This window comes from Melozone crissalis, unplaced genomic scaffold (assembly GCF_028551555.1).
Source record: "Melozone crissalis strain CALT ecotype California unplaced genomic scaffold, PUWL_Pcris_2 ptg000014l_1, whole genome shotgun sequence".
NCBI lineage: Eukaryota > Metazoa > Chordata > Aves > Passeriformes > Passerellidae > Melozone > Melozone crissalis.
The window spans coordinates 5,977,856-5,992,038 of NW_026535792.1; the positions used below are offsets into that span (position 1 = coordinate 5,977,856).

At 44.6% G+C, this 14,183-nt stretch overlaps 1 protein-coding gene across 4 annotated transcripts in view; it reads right to left on the reverse strand.

The window, feature by feature from the left end:
- The window catches only part of CHD2 (chromodomain helicase DNA binding protein 2), an 83,916-nt gene that overhangs the window by 67,815 nt on the left and 1,918 nt on the right, over window positions 1-14,183 (reverse strand). For 3 of the 4 annotated variants that reach the window (XM_054272964.1, XM_054272966.1, XM_054272965.1), the window contains exon 1: window positions 1,548-1,671. The exons of the other annotated variant lie outside the window; for it this stretch is intronic. The gene's annotated coding sequence lies outside the window, so the exon portion shown is untranslated. Of the gene's footprint in view, window positions 1-1,547; window positions 1,672-14,183 lie in introns of those variants that run through there. 4 annotated transcript variants of the gene reach the window in all.

A 14,183-nucleotide genomic window follows, 5' to 3' on the forward strand; every position in this document is an offset into this window, starting at 1 on the left:
ACCACCACAATCCAAATCTCAAATAAAGCCACCGAACACTTGGCATAAAGGTGACAGAAGTCCAGTGGTTGCTAGAACTTGTATTTCTATTTCCAAAAAATGGGCTAACTTCAATTGTTGCAATGACAGATTCTTATTTGCAGAGGAAGTACCGAAAAATGTAGATTTACCTCCAACTGCAGTATTTAAAATCTGCACAAGAGTTTTATAACCTTGCACAAGCGTATACGATTAAAAGCCAACAAATATGGCTATACACAACCTCCAATTAAAACGAAAGTTTTTAGTATTTACCTTTTGCTCTTCTACAGGGACTTTTTATATATTTAAAATTACAATTTTACCCTTAAATTGGTAATTGCTGAACGCAAGCCAACCCAAAACAAACGTCTGCCATTACATTTAAACTTGCATTTTTAGAAAGTCTTGCAATAGGTCTTGTATAACTTCTAAATTATCAGAACACCGAAAGGACGATTAAAATGTTTTGTAAAGAGAAGTAACTGTGAGATCTCTGAAAAACCTACAAACTGAATAATAAAAACAAACGTGATACCCATTAAATGTTTTTTAAAAGCCTTCCATGTCAGACACAAACTCATCCGTTTCCTTATCGTGTAATTCGTATTTAAGTAACTCTTTTCTTTTTGTAGTGTCGCCTAAATCACAACTGTAGTATTTTGCCAACTTTAAACGGTAGACTTGGCATGACCGAGCTTTGTTTTTCTCAAGCTTTTAAGTTTCTACACTGCCGTTTTAATTGCAAAATCAAATTTGCACGTAATTCCCAGGAGTTTTCTTTTAAACTTCTGCACCTGAATTGCTGTTTCTCCAGTGAAATCAATTTCTCTCTATTGTTTCATAAAGTACCGATCGGTCTCATCTGCAGCCCGTTTCTCTTACTGGTTTACAAAGAGTTAAAAGCCAACACCCCACAGAAAAACCACTCCAAGTTTTATTTTTAAGAGAAAAGGACATGGCGTCTTTGTTCTTAGAAACTACGAAAACACATCCCCATCCGACCAGCGACGGGCAAGAAACGCTCTTTACACAGACACGGGGCTAAACATTTCAGGGATGCTGTCGTACAGCCTTCACCTCTCCCCCCTCCCCGCACTGCTGCATTGGAGTTCCAGGCTGGTTTGCAGATACCCCCCTCGCACGCTGCGCTGGGGGAACCGGTCTGCAGCCCCCCCTGTGCTCGGTGCTGCACAGGGGAGCCAAAACCCGCCGGGGCTGTCCCCGGGGCTGCATCGGGGACAGGGCGTGCGGAGCCTCCCGGGTGCTGCAGGAGAGCGAAGGCAGCGCCCGCAGCCGCCGAGGGTCACCGGAGCTCCCCGTGTCCCGCCGCTGCCCCTCAGCGCAGCCGGGTGTCGGGCACGGACGGGGGTCCCCGAGGGTACCCGCAGGTCCCCTCAGCGAGCGGCGGGGGGGGAAGGAGGGGGCAGGGGGAGCCAGCGCCCCCTCCCCCTCCCGGCTCCAAGGACATTTTGTTTTTCCTCCCAAGGACAAAGGACAATGAGGAGCCCGGAGACTCCGGCACTTACCCGGCGAAGAGCAGCCCGCTGACAGGCACCCGGGGCCCCGAGGACGGGGCGCTGCTCCCGGCTCTCCCTGCCCGCGGCCAAGGGCGGCCCCGCGCCCGCCCGGCGAGGGAGCGGCGCGGGCAGCGCTCGGCAGCCCGGCGCCATTGCTGCCCGACCGTCGGCTGCCCCGCTCGGCAGCCCGGCTCGCCGCCCTCCGAAGCCCCGGAGCCCACAGAGCGCCGGGCCCGATTTGGCGCCCGGGAGCGGCACCGAGGGCGCCCGCCGGACGTCTCCGGCGCGAGCGGCGGGGACAGCGCCGGGAGACGGGCGGGAGCTGCGGCTGCTCCCCGGCCATCTTGTGCCGTGTGTGTGAGGGAGCCTCCGCCGTCTCCTCTCAACTCCTTGCTCCCCTCCCCCCGCACAACATGGCCGCCCGGTCGCTCCTCACTGCGGCGGGGAAGGGGCGGCACCGCGCGCGCGCCCCGCCCCTCCCCGCCCTCGGTTGCGCGCGCGCCGCGCGCCGCTCCCCATTGGCCTCCCCCCGCCCGGGCCCCGCGCGCTCCGGCGCCGCGGCCTCCCATTGGCCCGCGCTCCCCGCCTCGGCCGCCCCCCATTGGCTCCCGCCGCCTCCTCGCGCGCCGGCCGCAGCAGCCGCCCCTCAGGGGGAGGCGGGAGCGGGAGCAGGAGCGGCCGCCGCCCCCTCCCAGCCCCACCTGGCCGGGCCGTCCCACCTGAACTGGCCAGCACAGCCCTGACCCCGCCGAGCCCGAGCGCTGCCAGACCCCACTGCAGACACTGCTCATGCTGCCACTGCCGGCCTGCACTGACACACAGCGTGGCTCAGCCCCCTGAGCTGGCTGCTGGCGCCCCGCATCTCACGGCCCCGTTTGCCGCCATTCCACAAACACCACCTCTGTTATCTGCCCTTGACATGAGCCAGGGACAGCTCACCCGGCAGGGTCCCCACGGAGAAAGGGGGCCTCGAACCCCTCTGTTCTGATGGGATACACCCCGATGTCGTGCACCCTCAGCTCCAGAGCCCGGCTGGGGCACAGAGCGAGCACAACCCAGTCACCTACCCGTCTGCCACATCAATCCCCATTAATGCTGCTCAGAAACAGACGCACAAATAAAACTAAGTATCCTGCTTTTTTCAGCCAACACCATAGAAACTCATAGTGTGCCAGCCTCACCAGGACACTGTCTCCTGTTTTGACTAGAGCCATGGAAACCACTTCAGATATCAACAAGATGGAAAGGCATCCCTCACATTCCTGGTCACTGCCATGAATCCTGTACCAGCCCCAGTTATGGTGCCCTCTGCAAGAAGCACACACAGAAAACATGACAGAACTGATATTTATATCAGTTTTACTGATAGAAAGTTTCACTTCAGCAGTCACTTTGAATAACACGCACACCTTTCACCTTCGTTCATTTATCCAGGTGACTCCATTAAAAGCAGAAAGAAATTGTCCACGTCTTCCTTTTTCATATGAATGAACCTGGGTAATTATGACAGGATTAAACTAACAATACTTCAAATGATTATGGAAGGCCTCAGGATCCAGTCTGGCACTAGAGATCACACAGTTGGACTTTGGCAGCTCTCTCCTGAGCTGAGTCCTGGAAAAACCACGAGGAAGTGACCAGCTGAAAAGAATTAATACCTATGATTTTGAGCCAAGAGTTGTATTTCCTTTCAAAAGACAGAGCAAAGATGACCTCGTGTATAGGAGAGCTGGGGATATCTACTACTTGTAGACAGTGGTGTTACCATCTTCAGAGAAGGGATGGTGATGTCCCACATAAAGGTGCCACAGCATGGGAACCTCCAGTCAAGGAATCAGTGGTGGTACAAAAGAGCTGATGCAGCTTCTCACTGAAAAGGGGCAAAATGCCAATTTTTTAAAAAGTTTTTTTGAATGCCTTTTTTTTTTTATTTAAGTTCTAGTCTACGGAGACTATGGATAGCAGAAAGCCTGTTCTGCTATCCATACTTGTTTCCCATTTAGATTCCTGCAAAGGCCAATCCCCTTGCTCTCAGTAGAGCTGCTCAGCTATAACTGTATTTAAAGGTGCGTGCATGGACAGAACTCAGAGGTTGTCCTCCTTGGAAAACCACCAGCAGTGAAAAAAGAGGGAAGGATGAGGCAGGATCCAGATGAAAGCAGGGTTTAGCAACAGCACTTCTTATGTCAGCATTTTCAGCCAATCCTGCATGGTAAAACTTCACAGCAAAGACCAAGATTAGAAATTCCATGTAAAATTTCCAGCCTTTCTCTTGTTTCTTCTCAAAACACAAGAACGTTTCTAGCAGAATACGTGCATGATCACTTGCAATAACCAGATGAAAGGGAGAAAAGAGATCAGAGATTCTAGACATAATAGTGCCTTGTAAGAGTAGTGTGATTCCAGCCAGGAGAGTTGAGATTGTGCCTGAACAAGACCTAACCTGTGTGCTCAGACTGTTATCTGATTTTCTCTAGCTGTACCAGACTGTCTAGTCTAATAGACTGTTCCTCTTAAAAAAAAAACCCAACAGAACAACCCTATGCAAATTTATAGACAAATGTTTCTGGAAGTCTGTTACTCTACTGCTGCTATGTGTAACCAAAAAATTACTCAAAGTCTAAATCTTCATTAAATATGTGCAGCACTGCTCTTTTGCTTCCTGGGCACCAAGACCTGAAGCAGCTGTGAAAATCCTTCCATGTATCCATGTCCTCCTCCATTCCTTGCCCTGAGCAATTGCATGGAGGTGAACACAAGCACAGTCACTCCGCAGAGCCATGGTGTTGCTGTTCCTTACCAGGAACAGACTGTTTGCATTCTTCTTCCAATGAAACAGTGGAACAAAATTCTCATTCCTACTGCCTCTGCAGTTACCCCATCTTTTCCCTCCTAAATTCAGCATAGAGGAAATTCTACACTGCCATTTCCTCTATGAAGTTCATTCCTTCTTTTTCAGATAACACATTTTCTTCCTTTGTGTATCATTAGACCAAACACTTCAGCCATATTTTATGAACCACATGTCTAAAATAATGACACAAGTTAATGTTTCCATTACTAATTTGGGAACTATTTTCTGAGATTGCGTCTGTGGCTGGAATTCCAGATGGAGGCACAAAACCTGACTTTCTGGTACTCTGTTTTCTTCTAGAACCTTCCTTCCTTCCCCCAGCCCCATGTTATTATCCCTTAGGGACAACATAGAAAGGCACACTGTGATCCCACAGGGCAGTGTCCCTGTCCCAACCTGCCCTCTGTACAAGAGGACACCAAAAGGTTGGTGAAGCAGTTTATTCTTTGTTATACAGCATGGCCCACAGATCTTTGGAGACACAAATATAATGGAAAGACAAATATTGGACAAAATGGTTGGAAAGGCAAATACTGGACAAAATGGTTAAGTGTTATATCTGCCTTTTGAAGTAGAAAACAGGAGTCTGAACAAGACTGAAGAAAAGTCACCAAACTTTTCTTCAACCAAACCTCTCACTTTTCAGAAGAAATCAATGCCAATTTCCTAGGCCCTAGGCCAAACAGAATAGTTTAGATTACTTGCACAGAGAATACGCAAACAGGATATGGAATGCCCTTTGAGCACAGCGAGCTGTTTGTGGGAGGCATTTAACTTCCTGTGAACTGGGTGTTTATTGAAGTTATCACTTTGTCCTGAATCAAGCAGGGGCTCTATTTTCAGATTTTGTATATAACCTGTAACATGTTGGTCAAACAATCTGCTTTTTTTTTCCTCCCCCATTCTGTTTCCTTCCTCAGTAATTGACTATGAAAATCACAGTAACTGCTCAAGTAGGTACAAATTCACCTTCTAAGCATGGAACCACATTCCCTGTGTGACTGGTGAAGATGATTCCACTGTATTGATCCCAGCTAAAGCTTTTTGCTAATGTCACAAGCAATAAACCCTGCAGCAGCAAGGATAACACTCAGTTGTAGCAATGAACTCATGCTGCTCATTCTGCTCCAAGTCTGGAACTGGAGCTGAAATCCAGACTTTTGCTCCAGCCGGTAATGAATAATTGCAAACACATCGACACACATAAAGAGAACTTTTACATATGCCCTTTTTCTTCCTGGGCTTTAACACTGAAAACTGAGATTATGTTAATATGGGGGGGTTTGCTGGCACTTCTGTGGGGCTCATGTTCAGAACGATGAACCTTGTGAGCAGCAAAAAAAAGATTTATTACTATGAATAATTAGAAACAAATTCTTATCAGTGTTATAAACATATGGTAAAGAAAAAAATCATTCAATCTAAGCCAAACCCCAGTGTTTTTTCAATTTATTCAGAATGAAGCCATTTTAACCAAGATTCAGCTCTGTCTATTCCTGCTTTCAAAGAAAAGTAAGTTATTAATAAAAAGTAGAAAGATGAAATGGAAGTCAGAAATGGATTCAACATATTTTTTGGGACTTAATGGTCTCTCTGAAGCAAATTTTTAGCTTGTTGGTCGCAATGTATCAAAGTCAGTACCGTTACTGTACACATGATCTTGTGGCCTGAGATCAAAGTTTAGATCTAAGAGCTCCTTAACAACCGACACACCTCGCTGTTGCAGTTTTGCATGAGTTCCTGTGTACAATAAAGCAAATTGCAGACCAGCAACTATTGTCTAGTGAGAGGATTAATTATTATGCTTTATATTAACTCCACTAGGGAGTATACACACATTTTTCTTGGGAAATCAAATCCACTTTTCTTAAGGAGGCTTGAGACTTTTAGTTCTTCGTTTCTATTACAGATCATCTTCAAACCAACCCTTGTTGCCATCTTAACTGGAGGTAAGAAATAGAGACCACCTTAGTCAAGGTATTTATGCTGTATTTGGCCAATGTCTAACACACAGCTATTGCCTTAAATGGCAGCCTTAGAGGTATAAGAAAGTCAGAAAGAAGCTGTAGTCCTTATTCTGGTGAAATCTTAAGAGAGCTTAAAACTCTAGACTGTTTCAAACTTAAATAATGTGGGTGATAGGATAATAATATGTTTAATTGCTTCTCAAAGTAAACCACTGGAGCTTGGAACAACAAATCTGTTTTCTTTCCCCCCTTTTTTAGCCCCTACTTCTTGTATGGAATGTTCTGTTTCTTCAAGGTTGCCTTTTAGGTAACAAACTATTCTGCTTGGCTTGGAAAACTTTTATAAGAGGACTGGGACATGGTAGAAAAATACTGACCATTTTACTTGTCTCCACTTAGACACTGGCATTTATAAAACTGTTAACAAGGTATTACATGTCTCCTTACATGAAAAAAATTATTGCTTACTGCTGACATCACCTTTGAAAGCAAATACGAAATTAAAGTGCGCCTTTCCCAGGGACTGTAATGCCAGAGGCACAGCACACCAAGGCAGGTGCTGTGACCTGGCTTACACACTTGGACTGATCAAGTTCCCTGCCTGCAAACTTGCAGGACTGGAACCATACAAGGATTAAATGTGGTGATAGGGTTTAAAATCACTTTAAATGATAGGAGCTGCAGGCAGTGTTCTTTATCTCACCATTCTGGCTGGAAACAGTCTGCAGAGTCACGGGAGTGTTTTGTGGTCATTGTTTTATCAAGAGTTTGTTTAAAAAAAACCCCAAAACAAAAACATCAGCACAATTAAGGGAGCCTAATCCCATCTTACATTTCAAAATAGATACTGTTCTCCCATTTTTCCAATATGTTATGGAATTGTTACATAATGAGTCAGAACATTTTATAACTTTTAAGCCAAATCTTCAGAATATCTGACTTTAAATGTAGCTGCAAAATTTTTAGAAGATCTAGACAATGAAATTAATTTTTTTTGTAAATTCAGATAATTTGAAATTCTAGCGTGATTATTTCCTTATGCACATTTAAAACTCATTTTCCAAAGGCATTTACCTGACCGTCCTTGAAACTTATTTCCTGCAAAAGCCAGTAAAGCTGGATTGCTTAAGTGTTTAAGGAATACGATCAGAAAGGGAAAAACAGGATTAGCACAAATATGTGTTTACACGACAAAATCGAGGACAAAATAAAATTCCAACTATGAGCTCTAATTTTTATTTTTACACTCTCTCCATTTGAGTGCTAGTGGAGACTTTGGAAAGTTATGATGATGATTGTAACAACAACTATATTTTCTTGGTACATCTCCTTTGGAGTTTTGGAGGCAAAGGGTTTCATACCAGCCTTGCAAACATGAGGAATTTCACTCAGACTGAACAAGATAAATTACAGCTACTCTAGAATGAAAAGAAAAACAGCCCAGGTCTCCAAAACCGTGAGTACAGAACTGGGATTTTTATTTCAAGCAAGTTTCAAGCCTGTTTCTATAATGATCTTCATTCTCATCTCCCGTGTGCAGCTGGCACCATAGGGCATTTATTGATTGGTGTATAAAAGTTGACAAAATGATGCATTATTCAGTAAATTGCCACATGCAGGGAAAAGAAATGGTACCTTTTTTTCTGTAATCTTACAAGCATATACTTTTTTTATTTCATAGACAGTGTGACAAAGCACTGAATCACCCTGTTGTAGTGCACCATATATATAAGACCACTTATGTAGTAGCTCAAAACAAACTTCTTCGTATTTGTCAATATTTGCTAGATGTGGAGTCCAATTTTTGCTGTAGTGAGGCATCAACACACTTGGATTAGAATGTCACCTGAACAGAAACAGCTCGTGTCAGGCTGATGTTTCCCATGAGCTTTTATATTTTCTTTTTACGGTCAATTTATTAAAAACTGGCTCCTGCCAGAACTTTACCCAACTCAGAAAGCTCATCAGCCCAGGGACTAGAGCAGCTCTGGGCATGTCAGGCACATAAACTCCAGAATTACCAGCCCTAACTGTTGCAGACAAGAGATTTTCACGCTGAAACAAATACTCCTCTTCTCTCTGACCAACCATCAAGGGTGACAATCTTGTCTCAGCTTAAAAACATTCACAGTGCACGTTTTTTTTTAATAGTTGAAATTTTATATTAGGTGGTGAGCTGTGACAAAACATAAGCAGCCCTAGAAAACACTGCTGGTACAATCCTGTCACAAAATTAGGTCAATGGCTTTTTGTGCAATTAAAGCAGCAGAGCAAACACAAGACATCTTGGCTGAGACACGCACAGTGCTTGATCGCCACCTGAAAAATCTGACTGTCACCTTCATTGCCATTTCACCCAAAGGAAGATCCCAACAAGGTTCTATGTGCCCAAAACAAGATTTATTTTCTTCAAGATTTAATCATGCATCTAACCAGAATCTATCACTTCTCTCTACAAATGTGTCTTAAGTGTAGAAACATTTACTTTAATGACAAAAGCTGAGAATTTGATATCTTCTTGTTACTCTAAACCCATGGAACATAAGTTATGTGCCTGTGCCTTTAATTCAGGGCTGAGTAATTACACTTAGGCCCGTGGAATCACTCCAGTTTTTTCTTGGTGTCTAAACTGAATGTTGTCCTAAGGATTTGGAAGCACATGAAGTGAATTAGGGATGAACATGTACGGCAGTACTTGGAAAATGCAACTGAAGTGAATTAATCCAGTCAGTAGAAGGGAAAGAAAACCTAAAGCAGAGGTCTGAATTTCAAGAGTAAGAGCAAGCACGTTGTAGCTTTGCACATACAGATATAATTGCAACACCATTATTTTAATTTTTCCCAACACTTATTTTTCATTCATATTTTTATTAATAATGGCAAAACAAAGAATATAAATTGTGCTAGGTACTTCACCTCTTATTCCTCTCCTTCAGTATGCCTTTAAAAACCTTCCCTAAAACAGAATATTGGCTATGAAGAGACCAGACATGAGACAGAAGTAGAAACAAACAGGTCAAAATAAAATGCTTTTAATTTAGAAACTATCTCAGATTTTCTTGTAACGAGGCACACATGCTACCGATATTAAACAGTACATTTATATTCTCCAACCTGGGGTGCAATACAAAGGAAACCATAGAACACTTTGGGGAAAAAAATGTGTGGAGAGCATAAGTTCGTATGCGTAGAAGCTAAAGGCAAATGCTTGAATAATTTACAATCATAACATGCATGAAAATGAAACACTGTGACTTTAATAACTAGCTTTTTTTCCCCCCTCCTTAAACTCCCATTATTAAGCTATTGTGCTCCAGGCTAGCATATCAGGTGCTGATAATGAACATTCAGGCACAAGATTTCTCCTGCACAAACGAAAACTGTTCTGCTCAAAAGATTAATAAAGGATTATCTTCTTGTATATACATATATACATACACACACACACACACACACACGCACTGAACAAAATTAAAATTGTAACCAAAATTGGAATGTTGAAGTCTACTCAAGTGCTGTTAATAATGTGGAATTAAGTTTAGGAGAAAACATAACCTAACTAAGAGGTTCCAAAAGGCACGTTAATATATGCTGAAAAAGTGGTTTTTAGACATGGAAACTATTTTATGCTTTATATTATCATTATAAGGCACAGTCTTAGACAAACAAACCAAGGATATACACAAATGTCATGCTAGAGTTCTACATTTATTGCTGGTCACCAGTGCACTGCACCCAGGTTATGTTTGAACGGCAGATGGAATGTAACCTTAGAAGAGTAAAAAAGGGCAATCAAGAAAAATAATAGTTGTGAGATGGCAAAGAGGCTTTTCTGTAATAAAGGAATCATCATCTGAAAGAAATCTTTGCAGGTGACAAGCTTGAAAAAGGAACCTTCAGACCCAGAGCGAGGAGATCAAAGACCTTGCAAAATTCAGCTGCACATAACATGGAGGAGTCTTAAATATGACTAATACTCCTTGAAAACCTAGCTGGGATTTGAATACTGTGGCTGGAAGTTTTCAAGTCTTTTGTGAGCAGCTGAAATAACGACGGCTGCGTTCCTGGGAGTCAGGAGCCCCACACCCAAGTGTGCTGCACTGCTGCAGCATCCCCAGTCCCACACCATATTCCCACAGAGGCTGCAACATTTCTGAGGTACACATTACAGACTGGTCAGCTGGCTACAGGATGGTCATTGATGGGTCACCAAGGAAAAAAAACAGAGACCCTCTGCACTCATTGTGTAGCTCTTCCTTTAGAAGATGCACTGATTTATCACTATAACATGCAGCCTTCCCCAAAGTGCAGAACCTCTAGAACAGAAATTTGTTGAAACTGAAGGTCAGGTCAAAAGCTCCAGGCCTTTAACAGCACCATTTCATGAGCTCTGCCTCCTTAAGAAGCCAGGAGAAAAAAATACAGCTACATGAAAAATAAATGAGCAGCTTTTCCTGACTCTGAAAGCAGAAAATAATGACATGAAACCAAAATCAAATGCAGCACTATCAGTTGTATTCCCAAATGCCAGCATTAATTCTCCCTCTTCTAGCTCCCAGAGACTTGTTAAACAAATGAGCCTTATAATGCATTTTGCAAGTGAAAGGTCCCGGAGTGGTAAAAAGTCAACTCCCATACCAAAAGCCCTTAATGAAAATGCTGCAGCTTATTCCAGGAGTTCTGCACTGAAGGGCATCAGCCTGAGCTCGCTCCTGCCACGATTCCTATTTTCTCCTTTGATCAAAAGAGCACTTCTGCAGCACTAGCAATAGTCTGGGCTTTTAGATCAAAACTGGCATCTCAAAACCTGCAAGTCAAATCAGCTCGCGTAAATCACAAAAGGCCGGTTTCGTGTGTGCACAGACCAGTCAGACCTTTTTTTTTTTTTTTTTTTTTTTTTTTTGTAGCAGAAAAAAATCCTCTATTTAAAACATTCCTGATGTACCACATTTTCCCTGCACACCTGGGCTGGGTGTACAGCCTGGTTATCCTCCCCACACCGTTCATAGCATTTTTGGAACCATGTACGCCTCTAAGATTTTTTTGTCCGCTGGAGAGAGACCTGATTTTGCTTGCATACTGTGACAGCCTCAGAATTTTCCCCCTTTTCCCTGGTTTTCCTCGCTTGTCGTAACTTTTTTCCTTTAAGTTTAAAAAACAAAACCCTATGGACTGAACGAGGATGAATAAGCCTCTCGCTTCAAACCAAGGGGAAAAACCTTAAACCCGAACTGCACGAACACAACATGTCTGCTCTCGCTGCATTAATGCCGCCTCACGAAATGGCGCCTGCCTCTGCAGACAGCTGCCTCAAAACGCCCACGGCTCCTCGGGAAAACAGAAATGCAACTTCTTTTTCTGTTTGTTATTTTCCTCGCAAAGCATTTATTTTTCTCTCTTCACATTCAGCCGCTCGGCTCCCCCGCAAAGCCGAAACCTGGCGGGGAGAGTTCTCCTTCATAAAACGGCCTTTCCCCTCTGCTTTGGGAGGCCCCCCGGCACTGCTCCCCGCACGGGTGTGGGTGTGTGGGGCTGTGGGCTCCAGCCCCTGCACACTGTAAATAAATGTGCCGATTCAGCCGCTATCGCCACGATCTTGCCTTTCCAGAATTTTCTCCCTCCGCTTCCCAAATATAAAAGGAGTTTTTGTGCTGAACACGGAGCAGGAGCGGTGACGGGCTCGGCGCAGGGCGCCATGTGGTATTTGGTTTCTCTACAGTACATGTTTTTATAATGAAGGGGGAAGGGAAGGAAGGGAGCTGCTCTTACCAGCATGCCAATAATCTGTTGCAAAGGGCTGGAGCGCTCAGAGCCAATTAGTGCTCCTGTTAACCATTTAACTGCGGAAACAAAGCCAGACTCGGGCACGCAGACCGCGGGATTCGAGACAGAAAAGACCGTGGGGGTTCCCAGGGTATCGTGTTCATACAGATCTTTTCATAGATGCATTTTTCCTATACTTCACTAATAAATACTTTCGATAGACAAACAGCTCTATCCTGCACACGTACACCGCACAGTTTTAATGGAAGCTGGATGTGCTGGCCTGTGGTGGAACGATAAAAGCCACTCACAGGAGGTACATTTCCGATACGGATATCAGGTCCCTGCCACAGGAATAGCAAATCCATGCTGTCCATGGTGGGCTGGGAAGGGTCAGAGTGCTGCTCTGCCCAAGAACAGGTGTGTCACTGCAACATCTCCCAGCAAAGCTGCTGTGGGTGGAAAAAACACCGTAAGGTGGGACGAGCTCTAGGAAAGCAATGGCAGAGTCTGTCTCCCTCTAAATGTGATGTCTCCACCATCCAGACAGCACTACCCTGCACTAGTCTTGTTTTTTCAACCCTTTAACCACATCAGAACAAGACCAAAAATAAAATAAAATTCTTTTTACATGCTGCAGTGTGATTTGTTATAAACCTTTAAAGCCTGAGGCAGGCCAGCTCGTGGCTTGTTATGTGTCACTGAACAAGCCAGGGAAGAAGCTGCACAGGGAATTCTCAGCCTCGATCTTTTTCTCTGGGGGCAAGTCTGAACATTGCCAGAGAGCACAGACAAATTAGTCCTAAAGCACAGCCACAGTAACCTGCTCCCGCTGGACCCAGCGGGTTAGTAAACCTATTTTTGTCCTCCTTTTTTATCCCATGACGTAGCAGTGAATATTGGATCAGACTCCCAGGGATGCCAGGAGGAGCAGCAGAGTTTGTACAGCTCACTGAAGTGCCCAGGGTGCCAAAAGCAGGCTCTGCACCACAGCTCAGCAGCCCTGGCAAGAAGCAGACTTCATTTGCTTGGGAGGGGCTGCAGCAGCGCTGCAGGTCTGCTCCCACCTCAGGCAAGCTCTGCAGTGCACATGAAAGGCATATTCGAACATCACTATCTTCTCTAAAAGATGAAGTTAAATTTCCCTAGTTTCCATGGAGAAAGTCCAGTGTCCTTGAAAGTTGCCGTTGCAAGTTGCCCCGTCTGAAGTGCTGTACCAAGGCTAACACTGTAACACATCCCACTTTGAAGCTTTAGGAAAGATTCCGTCTAAAGTATAACTTTACATTCAAATTAAAAACACTGAGGACCAGGGGGAGGAAACATATGGGTAAGAAACTAGCAGATTATTTAGGCATGTGAGCTGTGAGAGCGCAGGCAATACAAAAGCTCTCTTGTTCCTGCTGCCTCCCACAGCTGCATTCACTAAATATATCCCGGGCTGAGAGCTGCATTTCTCCACCCCTTCCTCAGCCCAATCGCGTTTGCACAAACACCACCCAGGTCCCTTCGGACAGGCAGTGAGGCAGCAGCGATGCCCTAGTTACAGTCGGCATGAAGAACACCAGCGACTAATCGTGTCTGCAACAGGGTGAAATTGTTACATCCACACCTTTTTTGGAGAGGGAGTCCATGCAGCTGATCTATATTTAACTTAAACCCAGGGTGGTTTGTTGTTCTCTATAAGGATACACTCCATTTGTATGACAGAATCAGTTACTGGAAGTTATTATTCCCATCAGATGATTTTCAGTGGCAGAATAGCCACCTCCATAAAAAAAGAATTCACTCAATCCACCTCATGGCAGATGTGGAGGAGAGCAATAGTCTTGGGGACTGGCTATCCCCCAGAGAGTTTTACCCAGTTTTACCTTCCATCAAGTCTCTGTGGTGTATTGACTGATCATATATACATTGGGGTGGGGGGAAGAGATATCACTGAATTTCCATAGGACTGAGGTGCTTCCCCCACAACCTCCATTCTGCTCCTTACATTTCTCCCATCCACACTTTGCATCCTTTTCCCTCAAGGACACATCCTTTGGCCTGGCACAACAGAAC